The sequence below is a fragment of the Chiloscyllium punctatum genome, chromosome 15 (genome assembly GCF_047496795.1).
Source record: "Chiloscyllium punctatum isolate Juve2018m chromosome 15, sChiPun1.3, whole genome shotgun sequence".
Lineage (NCBI taxonomy): Eukaryota > Metazoa > Chordata > Chondrichthyes > Orectolobiformes > Hemiscylliidae > Chiloscyllium > Chiloscyllium punctatum.
Window position 1 is genome coordinate 86,543,750 of NC_092753.1, and position 14,549 is coordinate 86,558,298.

Below are 14,549 nucleotides of genomic sequence, written 5' to 3' on the forward strand. Positions count from 1 at the left end.
AAAATGTCATAATTGGGAGACTAGAATGGAAGTTTTACACCAAATACTCAGCCTGGCTATTCTCTTCATCCCCACCTCAATCCCCCAGGACACTGGATTAACGCTGTGTTGGGAAGGGTGATGGTTGAATGGCATTATTACTGGACTGTTAATCCAGGGACTCAGGTAATGTTCTGGGACCTGGATTCAAATCTCACCATGGCAAATGGTGGAATTTGAATTCAATACAAACATTAAATTTGAAATTAAAGTCTAATGATGGCCATGTTTCCATTGTTGATTGTTGAAAAGACCCATCTGGTTCACCAGTGCCCTTCCCTGATCTGGCCTACATGTGACTCCACACCCACAGCAATGTGATGACTCTACCTGCCTTCTAGGCAATAAATGCTGCTCTAACCAGTGACGTCCACATCCCATGAATTAATTTTAAAAAAGCTATTCCACTAGGAATAGTCCAGTTCAACTGGAAATTCTGATCAATTTATCAACTATGTAGTTTTCCAGGAAGGCAGGGGGTCAGGAATATATTAGCATTGATAGCAGATTGGTTAATTAACAGAAAACAAAGAAAGAGGATAAATGGTTGTTTTTCTGGTTGGTGATCAGTGGCTAGTGGTGTACCTCAGGAATCAGTGTTGGGTCCACCATTATTTACAATTTACATGGACGATTTGGAGTTGGAGACCAAGTGAACAATGTCAAAGTTTGCAGATGACTCTAAGATGAGTGGCAGAGTAAAGTGTGCAGAGGACTGTGAAAGCCTACAGAGGGATTTAGATATTTTAAGTGAGTGGACAAGGGGGGTCTGGCAGACGGAGTACAATGTTGGTAAATGTGAGGTCATTGATTTTGGTAGGAACAACACAAAAAGGACCATTATTTAAATGGTGAAAAATTGCAGCATGCTGCTGTGCAGAGGGACCTGGGTGTCCTTGCGCATGAGTCACAAAAAGTTGGTTTGCATGTGCAGCAGGTAATTAAGAAGACAACTGGAATATTGTCTTGCATTGCTAGGGGGTAGAGTTTAAAATCAGGGAGGTTATGTGCTGGTAAAGGGTGCTGGTGAGGTCACACCTAGAGTACTGTGCACACTTTTGGTCTCCTTGCTTGAGAAAGAATGTACTGGCACCAGAGGGGGTGCAGAGAAATTTAAGGTTGTTTCCAGAGTTGAGAGGGTTGGTTTTTAAGGAGAGACTGAGTAGATTTGCATTATACTCATTGGAATCTATAAGAATGTGGGGTATCTGATAGAAACATAGAAAATTATGAAGGGAGTATATAAGCTAGAAGCAGGGAGGGTGTTTCCACTGGTGAGGGGAATTAGAACTAGAGGACATGGCCTCAAAATGGAGGGGAGCATATTTAGGAAGAGTTGAGGAGAAATGTCTTCACTTAATCTGTGGAATTCCCTGCCCAGTGAAGCAGATGAGGCTACCTCGTTGAATGTTTTTAAGGCAAAGATTTTTGAACAGTAAGGGAATTAAGGGCTACGGTGAGTGGGCAGGTGAGTGGAGCTGAGTCCATGAAAAGATCAGCCATGATCTTATTGAATGGCAGAGCAAACTCAATGGGACAAATGGCCTACTCCTGGTCCTATTTCTTTTGTTCTTACGTAGGAAAAGTGGATGTTCTTTCTCTGGTCTCCACAAGCTGACTGGTCATCATCTGCCACTGCATTAATACTCCAACCCCTGTTTGTGAGACAATGTTGTCTTTCCCACAATACAATGGATCTTGTGAACTGCTGCTGGAATCCCAGCTATAATCTCTTCCCACCACCACTCCTCACCCTCGCCCCCATCTCTCCCTCACCTGTTCTAGGATCTGAAGCTACATCATTCTAAGGCAAGGTTCCAACCTGATAGCCAGTCCACTTTTTCTTTCTGGCCAGTGGCTGTGTGGGAAACAGAGAAAGGAAAAGTTCACAAGTGATTGCACTGTTACATTTGTCCCTTATATTGCATTTCCTGGCATCACATCTGCTAAAAATAGGTCCTGCTCTCTCTCCGTGCTGCCATGTCAGTCGATGCTGGTCATGATGGTGGGGAGAGACTGCGAAATTGCATTTGATACAGAGGCAGAAGGTCAGTTAGTTCAGTTAGGTGGCCAGCCGGTGAGTGATGTCAATAATGCAGTTTCAAATACCATACCAGTTGAATGTCCCATCTTCTGATCCTCCACGTGAGGCATGGTGAGCCTCTGGTAAGATTCACGACCAGTCGTCTCTCTCCCTAATGAGACAGCAGCCTTATGGTCCAGTAGGCCAATGGCAACTTTTCTTTTATAGGAGAATCAAGGTTATAAGGAAGTGGAAGAAAAGTGGATGTGAGGAATGTTGGATCAGCAATGACCTTATTAAGGACAGTGCAGCCTTGAGGGACTAATTGGCCTACTCCTGTTACTATAGATGGAAAATATTGGAGAGAGAGGTCAAAGAGGAGTCTAGAGTCTTGAGTCCTGTGTTCAGTAACACCAATTGATTTTTATTTGGAGCTCCTTCTCATGGAGTGCAAGAGAGGTCAGAGACCACTCTGAATCTGGCTTTCACATGAGGCCTAGTTGCCCTCTTAATTACAGCTCAGATTAGAGGAAAGGTTGATCAGAAATTGTACGTTTCCCAATAACATACAGAATATTAATGCATTCCATATTACATTGATTACATACAACATTGACATCAGTCTTTGCCACATCTTCTTTGCCACATCCAATCCTGTGACTACAGGATCAATGATGAACACCCCTATGGACAGTCCTAGTTTCTCCATGACCTCATGATGTTTACCAGACATCTTTATAATTTTCCTTGGGATCTTGCAAGGCATCTCATTAATTTATATTTCAACATAAATGGTTAGACTCTTTCTTAGACATTTGCCAGGCTTACATATCTCTAAGAACTATTAGAATTCTGTTATTCATTGTATTTGTTGATGTCCCTATCAAATTCTGTTAAGCTTCTTATATTTCCTACTATCTTAATCACAACAGATACAAAAAGATGCTAATTCCTATAAAATTCATAATGCCAGTTTAGATTAGATTACTTACAGTGTGGAAACAGGCCCTTCGTCCCAAGTCCATACCAACCTGCCGAAGCGCAACTCCCCCAGACCCATTCCTCTACATTTACTCTTCACCTATCACTATGGGCAATTTAGCATGGCCAATTCACCTGACCTGCACATTTTTGGACTGTGGGAGGAAACGGGAGCACTCGGAGGAAACCCACTCAGACACGGGGAGAACGTGCAAACTCCACATAGACAGTCGCCTGAGGCTGGAACCGAACCTGGGTCTCTGGCGCTGTGAGGCAGCAGTGCTAACCACTGTGCCACCGTGCCACCCATTCTAATATAAGATTAGTTATATCTAAAGTTATATGGTCATACTGAATGTTAGAATTATTTTAGTCAAAGGGTTGTGAGCAGCTTCAGTCCCACCCGACCTTGGAAGGTCAGGCAAAAAATGACGTCGAACCCCCCACCCCACAGCCCCCCAACCCTCCCCCCCCATCTTGTAGCTGCAATTATAATTCTTTCTGTTCACAAGCTGTGTGTACGTGTGTTTTAACAGGAGATTGCTCCGAAGATTAAATTGACTGTCCCTACTCTAAATATTTCTACATCATTTTACCAAATAAAACAACATCGATTCTAATTCCATTAATAAAATGGAAACTCAATCACTTTCCCAGCTCAAGAATTTGGTCTGAGTTCTTAAAGTTTTACATACATCTCTCCCCCAACTTGATCCATAGATATAAGAATTAATTTGAGCTGTCTCCATCGTTATCTAGGTTTGCTTATTTAAAGTTGAGAAACTGCCATTGTTTATTTTCTTGAATTCAAGCTGGTGCCCTTTAGAGGTCATCTGCTTACCATTCTTCCTTATTCATCTATGGCATGTGGGTGTCACTGGCTGGCCAGCATTTATTGTCCGTCCCTAGCTGTCCTTGAGAAAGTGGTTGTGAAGCTGCCTTCTTGACCCACAAAGCTGTTAGGGAGGGAATTCCAGGATTTTGATCCAGTCACAGTGAGGGAATGACAATATATATTGCCAAGTCAGGATGAGTGAGTGTCTTGGAGGGGAACGTGCAGATTGTGGTGTTCCCATATATCTGCTGCCCTTGTCTCCTTTTAATTTGTCATTCAGTCCTCCTTGCCAACAGGATGGAAACTCCTCTCCACGATACAGCCCCTTTTTAAAAATAAATTCAACCAAATCTCTTAATGTTAGATGCAGATTGCATTTCTTAATTTCTCATTAATTACCTAAAGAGTCTCCGTTATTGTGGGATCATACTTCTAATTCTTGCTTAACTATAACCTTCAGGTTGTCTGTGTCCAAACATCTCTTATCAGACTGCCTCTTACATATATCTGTTGCTGTGAGGTTGTACAGAGCTTGCTGTATTTTAATTTGTCAGATTCTTTCTTCTATCTGTTACGTTGGGTTTATCTTAGTTTCAAAGCTACCATTGTTCTAACTTATGATTTCCCTCTAATGCTGAACTAAAGTTATGTTTGTTACTGCAACTAAAATCTTCTCTGCCATTTTGATGGCAACTAAAAATCCCCAGTCAGCCACTTTGCACCACTTCTGGCCATGGGCTTCCCCAACAGACCACCTTGGAGTTATTGTGAAATACCAATCCATTTTAATGGTTTGACTCTCATTGCATATAGTTGCCAAGTCGTCCTCTTGAAATAAGCAGGATATTGTGAAATTTGAAAGGGTCCAGAAAAGATTTACACTGATGTTGCCAGGGTTGGAGGGTTTGAGCTTCAAGGAGAGGCTGAATTGGCTGGAGCTGCTTTCCCTGGAGTGTCAGAGGCTGAGGGGTGACCTTACAGAGGTTTATAAAATCATGAGGGGCATGGATAGGGTAAATAAACAAGGTCTTTTCCCCTGCAATGATGAAGTCCCCTGCAATGATGTCCAATGATGAACTAGAGGACATAGTTTAGGTTGAGAGAGAAAGGATTTAAAAGGGACCTAAGGGGCAACTTTTTCACGCAGAGGGTGGTGCGTGCATGAAATGAGTTGCCAGAAGAAGTGGTGGAGGCTGGTACAATTACAGCATTTAAAAGGTATCTGGATGGGTATATGAATTGGAAAGGTTGAGAGGGATATGGGCCAGCTGCTGGCAAATGGGACTAGATTAGGTTAGGGTAGCTGGTCGGCATGGACGAGTTGGACCGAAGGGCCTTTTTCCATGCTGTACATCTCCATAACTCTATGACTCTATGTAGCAGAAGTGTATCTCAGAGTTTGCTACAGCAGGTGAAGTCACCATATTCCCAAATGGCTGATCTCTAATTAAAGAGAGATGATTGGTGGTGAGTTTAACCTGAGAATTACCATGCCTCAGGTGAGGAATGATGTTTAGAAGGTGAGACCTTCAAGGTGACCTCAGCCAGTGGAGAAATTGAGCCCATGCTGTTGGTGACCATCACCAGCTATCCAGCCAACTGAGCTCACCGACCCCCTTTAATAGTCCAATGAAGTTAATGTTGTGAGAGTAGTTTTATTCAAAGGAGAGCAGTAAACAGGATTAGACCTTTTGGAATTTATCTTTCAGGTTCTCCAATTCATGTCGGAAGCTCTGTGTGAATGGTGCAGAGAAATAAAATGTATGTTTCCTCTACACAGATTGTGCCAACTGTACAGAAGTTATTGGATGGCAATGATTTAGTTATCACCATCACTGGATTTCAAAATGGTAACATTGTGGTAAACCTGTTGGCTTCCATGAGCAAACACTTTACTGTTTCCACAGCTTCTCTGCAAAATGTGATTGCAAATGTAATCAAAATAATTGAACAATTCTCGCTCCACATATCAGGTAGGTCTCATGATCATCATCATCAATACTTTCATCATTTTTGTTCAACACTGGTGCTGTTTCATTGCATTGATTTGCAGATTTTAGTACTGTGCTATGACCAGGTGAGGTGACAGTGATAGGATTTATGTTCTTTGCAGTACATTGTTGCACCTCTCTCTAATTAAAATGCAGTTAAGTAATTTCTCCTGTGACAGTATAAGCCAACGTTCTTCTGAGTGGAAGAAAGAGTAATTTTATTATCAGCTGAGAAAAAAATCAAGCCTAGACATAGCTACAAAGTTAAGAAAGTGCTCTGTTAAGAAAAGGAAGATAAAAGGAACATCCAGTGTAAAGTCCTTTGAATGTCCTTGAGACATAAGTTTTTAACCTGAGACTACAGTCATTTACTTGTTACCTTGCATCATCAGCAGGAGTGAATATCACAATTATCTTTTGAGTTCTCAGTATTCTGATATTATTTTTGTAATCCATATTGTCAGCAAGTGCACCTCCTTCTTGACAGGGAGGGAACTATTTCTAGCTGGGCCAGCTCTGTCATCAAAAATCCAGCTTTTCTCTTCTGCTGGGGCAGCAGTTTGAAATTTAAGGCCATTTGTGCATCTGACGTTGTCTTCAAATTTGACTATTGCAGGTTGGGTTTTTCTCTCCAACATGTGAACATTCTCATATGGGTGTGAAAATAAAACAGATGGGGCATTTTCGTATCTATGCAGTATTGGCAAAGTACTTGCTAACTATTTTCAATGGCTTTGGATAAAGTGTGAATTTCAGCTGTTTGTCTGTGGCCTAACCTATGTTGAAATTTGACCACTCTAAGTGCATCTTTCTGGTTCCTTTCTAAAAATAATTTCAGTCAGTGAATATCACAGTTATCACAAACATTCAAAATATCAGTCGATATAAATACAAAAATAAATTGTCCATGTTCGGTATCAACATGGCAGTGGGTTCTCCAATCTTTCAATCAGATTCGCGGCCGACTTCCAAGTTTCTTTAAAATAATGTTGGTTGACAGTAAATACCTATTTGTATGGCTACAGAGCAGTGTATTTGTGGTACAATTTGCAACCATCTAATGTCTCCAAGCTCGGAGACCTGAATTCAATCTCATCTGCTCCAGAGGTATGTAAGCTGTGCAGCTTTTGGAACAAACCTTTTGTCATACGAACTTCAACATTTGGAGCCTCCAAAATGCTTAAAAACTCAGATGCCTGTTTGTATAGTTTGCCAAACACTTCATACATTTCTCAATGATTAGTGTCAGAAGGCATTTCTGCAAGCGAGGAGGTATCTACAGTTTAGTTTAATTCTGGGCCCAAGTATTTTTGGGTACCTCAGAGCAGGAGTTGACCACAAATTTTACTTTGGGTGATTTTTCAGCTTGGTTACTGCACTATTAATCATAAAATTTTTTTAAAAATCGCAGAAGTTTGAAAAATTCCTCTTGCATGTGCATTAACAATGTCATGATTATAGCTGCTAATAAAGTCAATTCATACTATTAACCTGCTTTACTGTTGTGGATGTGCTGAAAATATTGAAATTGTATGTGTCAGCGGTAGACTTTAATATTCTCAATCAGAGTGGTGCTGGAAAAGCACAGCAGGTCAGGCAGCAGCCGAGGAGCAGGAAAATCAACGTTTCGGGCAAAAGCCCTTCATCAGCAATGGAGGCAGGGAGTCTGCAGAGTGGAGAGATAAATGGGGGGGGGGTTTGGGGCTGGGGAGAAGGTTGCAAAGAGTACAATAGGTGAATGGGGGTGGAGATGGAGGTGATAGGTCAGAGGGGAGGGTGGAGCAGATAGGTGGGAAGGGAGATTTTGGCAGGTAGGTCAGGTCCCATTCTCGACCTGCCAAGTGTTGGTGATAATAAATCAGCTAGTGGGAATAAAGTCCATTAGAGTATAAAATGGGTGATTCATCCAAGATTGCCAGATTTTTGTTGGACTTTATAATGATCTCCAGGTCCTTTTCTCACGATTAAGCTCAGCTAACATGTAGCTAACAGAACTACACTGAGAAACATCCTCGACATGGAAAAGTCTTTGCAAATGTTTATTTGTAACTAGATTAGCAGATAGATCATGATATTGCACTTCCAGTGTCGAATGTCTTTCCACAGTTACATCTTGAGCAGTGGAAAGGTTCTGGATAAGAGTTAAGAACCAAAAGAAGTATGGCTGTGTAAATCAGAGACAAAGCAGAAATTGCTGGGAAAGCTCAGCAGATCTGGCAGCTTTTGTGGAGAGATATCAGAGTTAATTTTTCAGGTCCTGTGATCCTTCCTCAGAGAAGGCAGGAGAGAAGGGGAAGCGGAAGGGAAAAGAGCCGCCGACCAATGACTTGGTGACCTGTCGTTCGGGGAAGTTGCACAACTTGATGCTGACCAAGAGGCTGTGGAGAGGAGCAAACAGCTGCAGGCAGGCACTGGGAGGTGAAAGCACCTCATAGCATCACCTGCGTGGGACAGCACTGCCAGCTATGCATCACTGCATCATTCTGTGTTTCAATGTGCCCTTTTAGCAAGGCAAACATCAGGTAGACAGAAAGACCCTGAGCCTTTTAGTGGATTAGCCACATGTCCAAAAGTCAAAGATGTAGAAGATTGTGCAGAGGTGGGGTGAATAAGGCAAAGAGTGCATGGTGCACTTCTATCGGTCTTTCTGATGTTCTGGTTTTCTCTTTATTTATCCTTCGTGGCAACAGTGGCCTAACCAATGTCCTGTACAGCCGCAATATGACCTCCCAACTCCTGAACTCAAAACTCTGAACAATAAAGGATTGCAAACCAAATACCTTCTTCACTATCCTATCTACTTGCGACTCTATTTTCAGTGAGCTATGAACCTGGTCTCTTTGCTCAACACCAGTCTCTAGAACCTTATCATTAAGTGTATAAGTCCTACTAAGATTTGCTTTCCCAAAATGCAGCACCTCGCATTTATCTAAATTAAACTCCATCTGCCACTCCTCAGCCCACTGGTCCATCTGATCAAGATCCCATTGTAATCTGAGGTAAACTTCTTTGCTGTCCACTATATCTTCAATTTTGGCGTGATCTGCAGACTTACTAACTGTACCTCTTATGCTCACATCCAAATCATTTGTATAAATGACGAACAGTAGTAGACCCAGCACCAATTCTTGTGGCATTCCACTGGTCACAGACCCCCAGTATAAAAATCAAACTTCCATCACCACCTTCTGTCTTCAACTTTTGAGCAAGTTTCGTATCCAAATGGTTAGTTCTCCCTGTATTCCATGAGATCTAACCTTGCTACTCAGGCTCCCATGGGGAACCTTGTCGAATGCCTTACTGAAGTCCATATAGATCACGTCTACCACTCTGCCCTCATCAATCCTCTTTGTTACTTCTTCAAAAATCTCAATAACGTTTGTGAGTCATGATTTCCCATGCACAAAGCCATATTGACTATCCTTAATCAGCCCTTGCCTTCCCAAATACATGTACATCCTGTCCCTCAGGATTCCTTCCAACAACTTGCCCACCACCAATGTCAGGCTCACCGGTCTATAGTTCCCTGGCTTGTCTTTACCGCCCTTCTTAAACAGTGGCACCATGTTTGCCAATCTCCAGTCTTCCGGCACCTCACCTGTGACTATTGATGATACAAATATCTCAGCAAGTGGCCCAGCAATCACTTCTCTAGCTTCCCACAGAGTTCTAGAGTACACCTGACCAGGTCCTGGGGATTTATCCACCTCTATGTGTTTCAAGACATGCAGCACTTATTCCTCTGTAATATGGACATTTTGCAAGATGTCAGCATCTATTTCCCTATATTCTATATCTTCCATTTCCTTTTTCACAGTAAATACTGATGCAAAATACTCATTTAATATCTCTCCCATCTCCTGCAGCTCCACACAAAGGCCGCCTTGCTGATCTTTGAGGGGCCCGATTCTCTCCCTAGTTATTCTTTTGTCCTTAATATATTTGTAAAAACACTTTGGATTCTCCTTAATTCTATTTGCCAAAGCTATCTCATATCCCTTTTTGCCCTCCTGATTTCCCTCTTAAGTACACTCCTACTTCCTTTATACTCTTCTAAGGATTCACTTGATCTGTCCTGTCTATACCTGACGTACGCTTCCTTGTTTTTCTTAACCAAACCCTCAATTTCTTTAATTATCCAGCATTCCCTATACCTACCAGCCTTTTCTTTCACCCTAACAGGAATATACTTTCTCTGGATTCTCATTATCTCATTTCTGAAGGCTTCTCATTTTCCAGCCGTCCTTTTACCTGTGAATATCTGCCTCCAATCACCTTTTGAAAGCTCTTGCCTGATACTGTCAAAATTAGCCTTCCTCCAATTTAGAACTTCAACTTTTAGATCCGGTTTATCCTTTTCCATCACTATTTTAAAACTAATAGAATTATAGTCACTGGCCCCAAAGTGCTCCCCCACTGACATCTCAGTCACCTGCCCTGCTTTATTTCCCAAGAGTAAGTCAAGTTTTACACCTTCTCTAGTAGGTACATCCATATACTCAATCAGAAAGTTTTCTTGTACACATTTAACAAATTCCTCTCCATCTAAACCCTTAACACTCTGGCAGTCCCAGTCTATGTTTGGAAAGTTAAAATCCCCTATCAAAACCACCCTATTATTCTTACAGATAACTGAGATCTTCTTCCAGATTTGTTTCTCAATATCTCGCTGACTATTAGGGGGTCTATAATAGAAATGTTGTCGAGATGCCAGTGTTGGATCGGGGTGGGCAAAGTCAGAAGTCACATGACACCAGGTTATAGTCAAACAGGTTTATTTGAAATCACAAGCTTACAGACCACTGTTCCTTCATTGGGTGAAGTGCTTTTTTTCCAAATAGCTGGAATAACATGCCGGATTTCAGAGTCGTATGTAGAGGGTGTAATCAAAGTAACAAGAAATCCAAAATTGCACAAACTAATTAAGGTAGAAAGATCATAACAAGTTATCAATGTGGTGGTATCCAAACAAAACAGTGAAGAAGATTTCACAAGCACAGAAATGTACAGTGACATTACATGTAGTGCGACATGTAGCAGGGCGGCACAGTGGCTCAGTGGTTAGCACTGCTGCCTCACAGCACCAGTGTCCCAGGTTCAATTCCAGCCACGGGCGACTGTTTGTGTGGAGTTAGCACATTCTCCCCATGTCTGCGTGGGTTTCCTCCGGGTGCTCTGCTTTCCTCCCACAGTCCAAAGATGTGCTGGTTAGGTGAATTGGCCATGCTAAATTGCCCATTGTGCTAGGTGCATTAGTCAGAGGGAAATGGGTCTGGGTGGGTTACTCTTTGGAGGATCGGTGTGGACTGGTTGGGCTGAAAGGCCTGTTTCTACACTGTAGGGAATCTAAGAACCCAAAATCACGGTTGAGGCCATCTTCATGGGTATGGAACTTGGCTATCAGTTTCTGTTCAGTGATTCTGTGTTGTTGTGTATCTTGAAGGCCGCCTTGGAGGATAGTTAACCAAAGGTCAGACACTGAATGTCCCTGACTGGGAGGGAACATTCCTGTCTGGGGATTGTTATGTGGTGTCCATTCATCTATTGCTGTCGAGTCTGCATGGTTTCACCAATATACCATGCATTGGGGCATCCTTGCCTGCAGTGTATGAGATAGACAACGTTGGCCAAGTCACATGAGTATCTGCCATTTACATGGTGGGTTCCCATGTGTGATGGTAATATCCATGTCAATGATCTGACATGTGTTGCTGTAGCAGTGTTGTAGACGATGTTGTCCTGAAGGTTGGGCAGTTTGCTGTAAACGATGGTCTGTTTAAGGTTTGGCAGTTGTTTGAAGGTGAGAAGTGGAAAACCTAAAGGTGCTGATAGACTATCTGAAAGCAGATAACAGAAGTTTGTGTAAATATAAAAAACGAAGAAGAGTGGCTAAAGTAGATATTTGTCCTTGAGAGAATGAAATGGGGCAAATAGTTATGGGAAATGATGAAATGGCTGAGGCATAGAACAGGTACTTTGTATCGGTCTTCACAATGGAGGATACTAATAAGATTAGATTACTTTACAGTGTGGAAACAGGCCCTTCGGCCCAACAAGTCCACACCGACCCGCCGAAGCGTAACCCACCCATACCCCTATATTTACCCCTTACCTAACACTACGGGCAATTTAGCCTGGCCAATTCACCTAACCTGCACATCTTTGGACTGTGGGAGGAAACCGGAGCACCCAGGGAGGAAACCCACGCAGACATGGGGAGAATGTGCAAACTCCACACAGTTAGTCATCTGAGGCAGGAATTGAACCCGGGTCGCTGGTGCTGTGAGGCAGCAGTGCCAACCACTGTGCCACAGTGCTGCCCACAAAGATGCCAGTAAGTGACAAAGAGATGAAGGTAGGTGAGGACCTGAAAACAACCATTATTGTGGAAGAGCCAGTGTTGGGTGAGCTAATGGAGCTATGGATAGATAAGTCTCCTGGCCCTGATGGAATGCATCCCAGGGTCCTAAAAGTGATGGAGGGAGAAATAGCAGGTGGACTGGCAGTAATTTTCCAACAATCGTTGGACTCTGGGGCAGTCCCAGCAGATTGGCAAATAGCAAATGTGATGCCACTGTTTAAAAAGGGAAGTGGCAAAAGATGGAGAATTATAGACCAGTGAGCTAAACCTCTGTAGTAGGGAAGATGCTTGAATCTATTATCAAGGAAGAAATAGCAGGGGATCTCGAAAGAAATTGTCCCATTTTACAGACGCAACATGGGTTCGTGAAGGGGAGGTCATGCTTCACAAATCTTTCGGAATTCTATGAAGGTATTTCAAGCAAGATGGATAACGGGGACTCAGTGGATGTGGTGTACCTAGATCTCCAAAAGGCCTTTGACAAGGTGCTACACATAAGGCTGCCACGTAAGACAACGTGTTAGGGGTAGAGTGGATAGAGGACTGGTTGACTGATAGGGAGCAAAGAGTGGGGATGAATGAGTACTACTCTGGCTGGCAATCAGTGACTATGGTGTGTCTCAGGGATCGATGTTGGGACCACAATTTATATCGATGATTTGGAGTTGGGGACCATGTGCTGGTGTCAAAATTTGCAGATGACACGAAGGTGAGTGGCAGACCAAAGTGTGCAGAGGACTGTGAAACTTTGCAGAGGAACATAGATACATTGAGTGAGTGGGCAAAGGTCTGGCAGATGGAATACAATGTTAGTAAATGTGAAGTCATACATTTTGGTAGGAGTAACAGTAAAAAAGATTATTACTTGAATGATAAAAAGTTGCAGCATGCTGCTGTGTAGAGGGACCTGGGTGTCCTTGTACATGAATTACTGAAGGTTGGTTTGCAGGTACAACAAGTAATTAGAAAGACAAATAGAATTTTGTCCTTCATTGCTAAAGGGTTTGAGTTTAAAGGCATAGGGCTAATGTTACAGAGTGTACAGGGTGCTGGTGAGGCCACACCTGGAGTACTGTGTGCAGTTTTGGTTTCCTTACTTGAGAAAGGATGTACTGGCACTGGAGGGGGTGCAGAGAAGGTGCACGAGGTTCATTCTGGAGTTGACAGGGTTGACTTATGAGGAGAGGCTGAGTAGATTGGGATTATATGCATTGGCATTCAGAAGAATGAGGGGAGATCTTATAGAAACATAAAATTATGAAGGAAATCGATAAAATAGAAATAGGATGTTACCGCTGACAGGTGAAGCAGGAAGCAGTCTTAGAACTGAACTGAGGAGAAATGTCTTCACCCAGAGGGTGGTTAATCTATGGAATTCCATACCCAGTGAAGTAGTTGACGTGACTTCAGTAATCGCGTTTAAAGCTAAGAAATATATTTTTTTGAAAAATAAAGGAATTATGGGATATGGTGCTAATGTGGGTAAATGGAGCTGAGTTCATGAAAAGATCAGCCATGATCTTATTGAATGGCAGAACAGGCTCGAAGGGCCAAATGGCCTTCTCCTGCTCCTAGTTCTTAAGTTCTTATTCCTCCTCATTTGAACAGATCCTGTGTAAGCCCAGGGCTTGTCCCTAGGGGGTGCCTTCTTTCGCATGTTTGGGGTGGAAGCTAGAGAAGTGCAGCATTCTCAAGTTTTCTGTGGGCTTGCAGTAGAGTGAGGTACTAAGGTGTCCATCCTTAATGGAGGTGCATGTGTCCAAGAAGGAGACTGATCCGAAAGAGTAGCCCTTGGTGAGTCTGATGGTGGGATAAAACTTGTTGCTATCGTCATGTAGTATTTTCAGTGATTCCTCGCCATGAGTCCAAAGGAAGAAAATGTCATCGATGTACCAGGTGTATAGCTTTGGTTGAAGGTCCTCTGCAGCAAAAAGTCTTGCTTGAACTTGTACCTGAAAATGTTGGTGTATTAGGATGCAGATTTGGTTCTGATGGCTGTTTTGTGTGGCTGGATGAAGAGCTGGTTGTTGAAGATGAAAACGTTGCGATCGAGGATAAAGCGGATGAATTGTAGGACAGTGCTCAGAGATTGGTACTCGGAGATTGGTGTTGAGTACTGAGGCTGTTGCTGTGATGCCGTCATTATGGGGGATGTTGGTGTAGAGTGCTGAAACATCCATTGTGACGAGGAATGTTCCTGGTTCGACTGGTCCGTGGGTGCTGAGTTTCTGTAAGAAATCTGTAATGTTGTAACAAAAACTTGGGGTTCCTTACACAATAGATTTCAATATGCCCTCGACATAGACAAAGAGTCATAGG